The sequence below is a fragment of the Strix uralensis genome, chromosome 2 (genome assembly GCF_047716275.1).
Source record: "Strix uralensis isolate ZFMK-TIS-50842 chromosome 2, bStrUra1, whole genome shotgun sequence".
In the NCBI taxonomy this organism is placed as follows: Eukaryota; Metazoa; Chordata; class Aves; order Strigiformes; family Strigidae; genus Strix; species Strix uralensis.
Genome location: NC_133973.1, coordinates 33,751,162 through 33,761,931, shown reverse-complemented (window position 1 = coordinate 33,761,931; position 10,770 = coordinate 33,751,162).

Genomic DNA, 10,770 nt, shown 5'->3' with positions numbered 1-10,770 from the left:
GGTTTGTCTTTAGGGCCTGAATCTCTCCCACCCATCTAATTGAAGTAACTGCTACCAAGAAGTCAAACATCATAAATAAACAAAGGTAAAAACAAACTGCTTAAAGTGTTTTCTCTTGCAATGTGACTAAGACCATGCAGATGCTGGCTGCTATTGCATTGCTTCTCTTTCCTTATATGTTTTGATTATTTTTAGCCTTGTATTAAGTAACAGGAAACTACTTGCTTTTGTCAGGTTTGGTTTGGTGGGGTTTTGGTTGGGTGTTTTTTTTTTTTGTTTGTTTGTTTTTTTTTTTGTTTGTTTTTTTTTTTTTTTTTGTTTTGTTTTTTGTTTTTTTCCCCTGACAGTTTACTGAGCTCTGGTGAAACTAGCTCTGGCACAATGAAACTGTGGTCTGGGGACCTGTGAAGGCAGCAGGTATGTTGGCTTAGGGTGCTGTGAAATGACAGCCTGTGTTTAAATTCTGTTAAGAAACTGGTCCTTCACAGGAAGAATCTAGACAGGCCTTGCAAAAACCACCTTGTAGTTGAATAGAGCTAAATGGAATGGGGAATGAAAAGGCAAAGAAGCTGTCAAAGGAATTCTGTTTATTTCATACAAACGAATGAGAGTTTTCCCAGATTCCAAATTGCAACGTGAAAGTGAGAGAAACAGCATTGCAGATAGGGACATAATTGAACTTCAGTCTGTGAATGTCAGCTATTTTGCTTTATAGGCTTTTCTGGGGGACTTGGTGTTAAGCAAATTATTTTTGGAGGAAAGGGAGAATTGCATTATGGTATTTGTCTAAGCCTTCCAGCATTCAAGTGATGAGGTACAAGTTAAGATTCAGGCAAAGAATTTGGCCTGACAAATTGACAGATGATCTGGAAGCAAAGACAGAGACCTAGTTTTTCACATAGAGAGCCTTATGAGATCCTGATACCAAAACTATGTGGGCCCTACAGGCACCCACAAAGCCCACTCCTGTCCTGACTTAACCTCATTTGGTGACAAAAGACCTGGGGAGAATCTACATCTTGGCTTTTCCAAATCAGAGTGCTGAACGCAGGCAGAGACAAGTTTGCAATTTTTATTGACCTCTGAGGCCTTGGTCTTTAGTTGTCCATAGCTGTGAAATGTGCTTTAAAACAAACGTTTTCTGAATGTCTAGTTTGGCAGGGAAAAATTCTCTCTAAGTCCATCAATGAAACTCAGTCTCTGGGTGCTAAATAAATCTAAAAGCTGACTATGGCTATACTAGTTTGCATGGTTAAGGGCATCACACTCCACTTTGCTGTCTGTGTAACATGGTGATATTATATATCTTTCCCTGAATATGATACCCTGTGACAGGGGGAAGAAATATTTGTCAGGCTTTAACTGCAGGCGCTCGGATCGCAGTGTAAGTGTCTTCTAAAGCATAGAGGGCTCAAGGACTCAGTCTCTCAAGGTGTATTCCCAAGGAAACAAGGCAGCTATGCAACTGGCAAACTGAGGAGTGGGAAGAGAGTCAAACAGAGACCAGGACTTTCAAGATAACATTTTCCGAGGTGAGGAATCTCTGAGACAGGCATCTCATTCAGCTGTTCCCCTTTTGCCTGAACTGAGCACTTAGTGTTCAATTCTCCCAAAGACTCTGTGCATTTGTGGAAAGACAAATAGAGGGATGTGACTCTAAATTAGGAAGGGTTTGGGACTGCTGTAAAGCAAAGATACCTCTGATACAAGACTTAGATGTGATGTCAAAATATGCAGCCTGCAGACCGAGAGATGAGAATTAATCCCTTTACTGGAAGGGATTACAGATACAAGAATAACTGTACCAAATTTTAAAATATGTAGATAAAAGCACTTAAGTGTTTAAGAGATCTAAAGTAAGCTTCAAACCACCAATCCTTCAGGAAATAACCAGGAAATAGTGACTGTTACACCTCTTTCTCTGAAAGTGAATAGGAACTGAATCCATCACTCGCAGACTCAGCAATATTACTTATGAGAATCTGCTCCAACAGGAGATTGAGTAAGGTTCCTGAAAAAGAACTAGGCAAGACAGGTGTGGAAATGGTAATGCTTTGAGTTAGTTCTAGATATCGTAACCAAATGCCAACTATTTGTCCAACTTTATAGTCTGCCAAGTGTGATTAGACATTTACTGCAACATCCTTTGGGGAATCTAAAGGGGAACTGATGACTAAAGCTGGGAAAACTATATTAATTTCCGTCCTTTAGGTTACTCTCAAAAGTTCTTTTGAGTCAAGGGCTGCAGTGAAAATGTGGCTGAACTAATTTGATGCATCAGTGAAAACTCTGCCGACATCTCAGAGGCTTCTATATGAGAAAGTTTTTGCAAAAGAGCAGATACACATTATGGGGAAAAAGTGGTTTTCTTCCTAGAGGTAGTTTTCAAGATCTTAAAAGTTTTCTGGAAAAAGCTTGGTTGAACAAAACACTTAATTCCAATTGCTAGATATTATTTTCTGCAAACAGTAAGTCCACAGCACTTAAAACCAGAAATTTGTGGCCGAGAATGGCTCTGAAGGACAGCTGACACAGCAGTTGATTTAGAGGGAAACTGAAGGCACTGGGAGAACCTAGCTTTCTGCCAAAGATGTAACCAGAGCTCTAGTACCTGATATAGACTTTGTAGAGTTTCTCTGCAATGTAAACTATGACCAGAGACAGGACACTGCTTTATGTGTAGGCAATGGCATTCCTTTATGGCCTCTGACACAGGGTCAAGGAGCATTACTTGAGCTATTTGCCTTTGATCATGCATAGCAGATAGGAGATCACAGCTGTAGATGTAACACAAAAGGACCTGGAGCTCTGGTGACCCTCTCCTGTGGTCACTGTAGGCAGAGAGATAATGGAGCCAAAGGTGAGGGAACTATCAGAGATCTCATGCTGTTTCTGGGGTAGGTGAGATGTGGTTTTCTGATACTCTGAGGCCATCCCAGAGAATGAAGAAGGTCTCCTTGCTGTTTTCTGGAGAGAACACCACAGAAACCTTGGTCTTGACTGTTAGTTGCTACCATCATCACTTGCACACTCAGCCTTTAGTTGAAAAGCCAGGCTGGTAGTACCAACACATGCTCTATGTTCTTTGTCAAAGCAGTAAAGGTAATGGCAGTGGCTCTGCGGGAGAGGAGACCCTTCCACTGCAAGAAACATGACTACAGGCAGCCAGGGCAGTATACGGAAGCAATGCAGAAAAATCAGTACGAAGGGGGGTGGGGTGGGGATGAGGGGAAACTGGTCATACCAGCAAAGTGAATAAGCTTTTAGGAGGTCAGCAAGGGCCTTACAAAAAAATAAGGCAGCTTGCTAAGAAGGCGTGAAAGGAAATTTGTTATGACTCAGTCAAGAAATTCAGAACTGAGAGGAGGTGCACACTGCTCCTTTTATAAACATATAGGGCATGTATGGACAGGAATGACTGATGCAGCCAGGGTGAAGAATAGTCTAGCCAGTACAGCATGTATGTGTAGGCTGCTTATTGTGGCTGCAAATCTAGGTTTGTATTTGAAGAAGAATTTAGGTTGTATCCCATTTATACATTTACAACCTTAATGCCAGCACAAGGTAAAAAAGAAAAAAGAAGAGCAGGGCCCCAGTCCTGCAGACTGATCTAGGGCAAAAAAAAATTCGATGTTTTCTGGGGCTTCATTTGTGGGAAGAGGGCCTGTAAACTCAAAGGAGGAAACTAACTCTTAAAAACTTTCAGTGGAAAACATGCTCAAGAGGAAGGCAGATACACCAGTGTATGTATGCAGGTACATACACCACACACACTTATTGAGAAGTGATGATTTAAGAAAAATCTTTCTGAGCCTCTCCTGGAAAGATTTAAAAGTTTTGAAGTATCAACATTCCCATAGGGGAAAGACACAAAACTGCTAACATCTTTTAGATTTTTCAGCTTTACAACTATGAACTTTCTTGTCTGTGTTTTATTTCAACACAAAAAGATAAGAAACTGTGTGCTGACTATGATCTTTATCATATGCGGGAAGGAAGAGACATGCTATCATACACAGCTACAAAATCCCCCTCTTTTTTTCCCCTTCTGGCCTTTCAAAAAACCTCTCAAGTTGCATAAGAACACAGGGCTGGGGACACACAGGTTCGACAGTGGGGCTGACTGGAGGGTAGCACCTTAGATCCTACCAGGGCTCAAACAAAAGTAGTTCACCCAACAGGAGTTTTCTGGCAAGTTTACGCATACATCTTACATGCACCATAAAAGATCTTTTGACTCAAAATGCCAATGGACACCTTTCTTGGGATATCAAGCAGGGTCTTGTGGCTAGACTTCTTCCAGGATTGCTTATATGACAACCTCCCTCAAATGTGTAGACATTTAGGAGTTCAGTATGTGTTTGTTTTGCATATTATGAAATGAATCATCTTCTCTAAGGTTATGTGGAAGGAGAGTGTCTGCTCCTTTAAGGGTATCTGATCCAGGAGCTATTCCAGCAAGGTTACCTGATCAGGGACTTTGTCAATTAGGAAAAGGAGAAAAAGAGGGAAAACAGAAATGAAGTATATGGAGACACAGACTAGAAACTACGGGCACCCCTCCCAAGACTGGGAAGTCCCAGCCTGAAGTTTGCACCTGATTAAGATTGTAAACAAGGGGGAATCCCACACACCTGGCTGGGAGTTGTTCAGGCATCGACAGAGCTGTACAAACCCATGAGAAGACACGCAGAAGGAAGGGGAAGCAGAAAGAAACAAGGGAGGGGGGGAGACAGAAATGGGTATAAAAAGGGCAGGGTGCATGTAAAACAGGGCCAGACTGACAGGGACAGACTGACACCTGTCTGGCTGACACTGCAGTCTGTCCTATCTTCTTGTATCTTATTAAATTTTTTTTTAACTGTTTATTTCTCTGTGTAATCTCACTCTTTATCCCCTGTGTATGTGTATGTCAAGGATGAAGTGACAGCTACTGGTGAGAGTGGATTTGGGACCACGTCCTGGAGTCAGAGCCGGGCTGTGGTGTCAGCTACTGGAGTAGGGGGTTTTTAACCTCCAGCCACAGGGGGGGAATGGTGTGTGTCCCGAAAACCACCTCCCTTGGGGGGACAGGCAAGAGCGAGGTGCTCAGCACAGGCAGTACCAGCTGAAGAGGAGGAAGAGGAGTTGGCTGTCTACACTTTATGAGAGTCCTGTACGCGGGTGCACCCTGTCTGTGGCAGTCTGTGTAACCAGTCATGTCAGTGTCCTGGGTCTGTGCCCCTGGGACACGTGCTCAGCTTTGCTACTGGTTGAACCTGCAAACTGGAGGCTGGCAGTCACGTCCCTCAGCCTGGGCAGAAAGCCTGGGTCCCCGGGTCGGGCAGAAGGGAGTCCTGGGACAGAGCTGCTGGAGGAGGGTAAAAAAAAAGACAGAAATTTGCAAAGTTAACAATGAACTACACACATGAAACCCATTACAGTATTAAAGAATACAGAAATTTTGTTTCCTTTGTCATATGCCTTGTTGTCCCAAATCTGGGTTCTTTCACCCAGTGTGCAATAAGCCAATCAAGACACCGAGATATTTACTAGTCTGCAGAGTAGGATGCTAGGCATCTAATACAGCCAGGACACCAAACGATTACCAAACAGGGTTTATATCCTTTCTCAGAGTAAGAGACTTGTGGAATGATTGATTGATTAGAAAGTGCAGTGTATTCAAAGATAAGGTATATAATTACAGCACATGCATTACTGTCACAGATGAAAGTATTGACACAGTAATATTTAGTAAGAAATCTAGGTTTATTAATAACTAACAGCAATTTATTATTATAAAATAATTCAGAAATACTAAAAGAAAGAAAAGCGACTTATTCAGATTCTAAAATGACAAGATTCACACTAACTTACTTAACGGTACCTATATATATACATGCATGCACATAACAAAATGGACAAACATACAGAAACAAAGGTGTTTGGATTCAGTAGAATGGACACAGAACAGACATACACACACAGAAACAAGGGTATGTACCCACACACACACACACACACACACACAGTAAAGAGAAGCTAGCTCAAAGAAAATTTCCCTCTCGAGTTTAGAGCAAATACTGACAATGCCTTGGCATTCCTCAACGGGCAATAATTGAGACTCGAGCGGGGGACTTCGCCCTGGCCTTCTGTCGACACCTTAAGGGTTTGGTACCAGAGAGGCGTCCCAGCTCAGGGGAGGTGCTGGTCACATGCCCGCTGCGATCCAGGAGAGCTCAAAGGGTCTCCCTGGTGGTCGCCATTTATAGGGTCCAAGATAATTGACTTTTGTCAAATGCCTTCTGGTGCCTTCCAGTAGTTACAAAAGAATTTGATGAATGTGCGACTCGGTTATTGTTCCCATTTGACCACATCCCAGGCACAGGTGTGCCAGGTCCTTAGGAGTTGATGGGCCGTTATAGCTGTTTCCGAGCAATCTTAACATTGCCAGTCCTTATCTCCACAGACTGGTGTATAGCTCGGGGGATGTGGGTGGAATCGCACCTAGCACCAAGCACCTCAACAAGAATTGCACCACCACAATTACTTCATTATAATATAATTTACATATTACTTGTAAATATTTACATTTACAAAAAGATGGGATTTTCACATTTAAATGAGGGTTAGTTTGTACAAGGTCTTGGGTTTGGCTCAAATATCTATTGTTTAAGCCTCATCCTTATTTTAATTGCCTCTGCATAGGTGAGCGAGTTAGCATCCTGCCATGTATTTGTCTCTCAAGGCTAAGCGTGACAGCATCCCTCAATATATCCTTGTGTTCCTGATTAGATGTTCCTCCTAGTTATAATGTTTCACCTGACTCAATGCCCTTCCCTACTAATTCTCAGAGACTTCACATAATACTGTGGCACACTGCAAATCATTTCACAAACAATACCTCAAAGTGTTTTTGGAAAGGGACCTCTTTCTGAAGTTTTACTGTGTTACTAGAACATGCTATGCTGGGTTTTCTGTAGAAATGCTCATCAGAACACACTCCCCTCCCCCCAAAACCCAGGGAAATGACAGTGCTGAAACAAAAGGGCTGAGAAGTGTTTCTAAGTATCGGCTAATATGGATATACCTATGTATCAGTCTAACCTAGTTTAAGTGTGCAAGACTCAGGAACTGGATGCTAGAGGGAATGAATTTTGGACATTTATTTCAAGAAGAGTTAATACCAGAGTCCTCAGCGGATATCCTCAAAGAAACAAGGCTGGAGGATCCATTAATGAGTCAAAAGTCTTCTGAGTCAGTATACAAACTGGCAACACATGCCTAAGCAGCCACATGATGCTCAAATAATTGACAAACAGCTGTGACCTCCTCTGCATTTGGTATTACACAATAACAACCTTTTTGTCATTGATACTTATGTGCAGAGCACAGAGATGATTGCCATACATCACGTACAGGTCTCTTTCAGAAGTTATTAGCTAAAAAGAAGTGTTTTTAAATAAAATTGTACATTTATATACTGACTTTGAATCTCATTTGAAAATAGAGGAGAGAGAAAAATTTTAAAAAAGAATCAGTATTCTGATGTAATTTAAATCAACAGCTTTTGCATTATTACACAGCCAGTCAGTTACAAATACATATATGGATTATGGGCAAGGATCTAAGGATAAGGTCATTCTGGCAGAAAATTATTGGCTAAATAGTTTGGATATTTTAATTTCAAATCAGTCTCCTTTTAAAAGACTGTTTAATGAATCTAAAAAAAAAAAAAAAAAAAAAGTATTTTTACAAGGCTGTTTGAATATGGCCCCTGTCCTTGTCCCATCTTAACTCTTCGGGGAGGATTTTTAATGTGCCGTTGTAAGACCAGCAGAGGGAGCTCAAAACATTAGGTACCAACATTGCTGCTAGAAAGCTATGCCAGGAAAAAAAATCCTCACTTTCACGTGATTGGATATCAATACTTCGGAGGTTTAGTAAATAAATGACACTCAATAAAGGGAATGTAATTACTGGAAGCTAAGCAAAGCTGCCACTGACACCATTTTCTTTTTGAATATGCTTTGCCTTTGCTATCTTGGGAAAAAGGCATCAGCAAGACAACAGAACTAGATCTGGTACTAATTACAATATTATTTCTGCGAAGCCAGAAACTGCACCAAAAAAAAAGACAACTAGTTAAAAGTACAAAATTTTAAAGATTTGGTGTCTCCACGACAAAACGTTGGTACACGGTCAAGCAGAAGTTTCTTTGATTCTGTGCCATTCCGTCAGATTAGCTAGATCATATGTTCCTTATATGGTAGTAGCTTCCACTAATTACAGTAATTTTGCACTTACTAACAGATGCTTTGATGAACATTTTCGTGCCATCAGTTCAACATCACTGAATAAATTACCACAGTTTGTACCCAGCTATACTAAAAATAGGATTTCCTGGTATTACAGTTGTTTTCTTTGCACAGCAAACAAGTCAACAGTTGCTGTTCAGTGATTTCAAGATGTTTTGGATTCTGTTGTGAAATCAAGATACTTTGACAATACAAATTTTTCTAGTGTAAAGTTTGTCAAAATATTTTCCAAGAGGACAAATTATTTGTCCTGACTGCCCAGACTGTCATGTTGTTTTTTTGAATGGGATACTAGATACCTAGGAAATATCATCTGTGATGAAAACAAGAATTTACTAAGACCACCACTACTGTAATGTAATTGGAAAGCCTTCCTCACTGCGATCTGTGTGGAAGTCACTTGCCAGCTAGCTGCAGTATCAGACATGGAGGCAACATCGAGAAGGAGTTCTACAAAGACCAACTACATTTTCTATCGGTTTGCCTACATTTATTATATACTGCACATGTATCCCCAGTTCTGTAATCGAAATGCCTGCAGTAAATAAAGGACTGATAGTCTAGGAAAAGATCCCTTGCTGGAAAACTTGCAGGCAATCTTGCTTACATTTCTAGAAATTTACTTAAAATACTCAGTATGTGATCAATCACTTAAGCAAGTCTTTGAAAGTTCAGATTATCTGGTCACAGACAGCAATGACAAATGACTCATTTGTCAAAAAGTGCCACTTCTGATGCCTTGGGATTCTTAAAGCATATCACTGCACTTTTAGTTGGGTGCTACAGACAGGGAAATTTGGGATAGAGATAGGTGGACAGTTCAGAAATGCAAGTTAAGCATCATAGAAATTTCATTTTATTCTGATGACTATCAGCCTGAAACAAGAACATCTTTTTCCTTAAAAAATTACCAAACTATTCTCTTAGTGCCACAAGCCTATCTGTCAGAAATTTTTCAAGTTTACCTGCAACCCTAACAAACTGTGATTGTCAGGAAGACTATGCCATGTCTGGTATTCCTGTAGCTTAAGTTTAACTGAGACTGATTATTTTCATGTTGCTGTTTATCAGCTACCTCATGGATTGAAGTTTGCTGCAATTATACTTTTAATGGGGCCTTGACAGAATAGCGGGGGGGGGGGAAGGAAAAAGAAGTGTCTTAGTTCACTTCTTAAATGTTTTGCAGTACTGTCCAAAAAGAGAGAATCACAGTATCACAGAAAGGTTGAGGTTGGAAGACACTTCTGGATGTCATCTGGTCCAACCCCTCCTGCTCAAGCAGGGCCACCTACAGCAGGTTGCCCAGGAGCCTGTCCAGGTGGCTTCTGAGTATATCCAAGGATAGAGACTTCACAGTCTCTCCGGGCAACCTGTGCCAGTGCTCAGTCACCCTCACAGTAAAAAAGTGTTTCCTGACGTTCAAGAGAACCTCCTGTGTTTCAGTTTGTGCCCCTTGCCTCTGGTCCTGTCACTGGGCACCACTGAGCAGAGCCTGGCTCCGTCGTCTTTGTACACTCCCTGCAGGTATTTCTGTATATTGATAAGGTTCCCCTGAGCCTTCTCTTCTCCAGGCTGAGCAGCACCAGCTCTCCCAGCAAAGGCATAGGAGAGGTGCTTCAGTCCCTTCACCATCTTTATTGACCTTTGCTGGACTCTCCAGTATGTCCATGTCTCTCTTGCACTGGGGAGCCCAGAACTCGACACGGTGCTCCAGGTGTGGCCTCACCAGTGCTGAGTAAAGGTAGATCATTAGTCATCAATCCCTAAGAAAGGCCCCAAGACTTACCCATATCTCCAATATACCCCAAGACTTACCTACATTTCTTCATTTACATCAAATGCTCCACTACCAGGTACTACTATACCTATGAATTTCATCTTAACTGAAAATCATCACTGGCACGCATTCAAAAAAATACTTGCACTGATAGGAAGAATGGAGCATAGCCATCTACCACAATTCCTCCTCTGCAGATCTTCTCTGCTTCCCCCTACCCAAAAGGCACTGAATTCCTAGTAAAGTAAGAAATAATCCTACTGTCATGCATCTTCAGAATTTTTTTCATTGAAATAAAATCCCAATGCAAACAGCAGTACATAACACTTATAAACATGCCAAATACCTCAGTACAAAGTACAGTCAACTGCGCTGCACAATTATCATTCAGGAAAGCGTCCCTACAAAAATGATCCAATATCCCATAAAGATTTACCACTGAAGGTGTTCTCTACTGACTGTATTTTCATCTGTACATTCTCACCCATGTCTCATCATCAAGCATAGGATTCTGAAATAATATATATAAAAACAGTCCTAACAACAAAATCCACTCCAAAAGCAGAAGTCATGGGAAAGTCACAGCGTGTGTGATCCAGTATGCAAAATCATTACCAGATGCTGGTTTCCTTTCAACTAACAATCCCATGACAGGAAACTTCTGCTTCATCGCTCCTCCCCACACCAAGTCTTAAA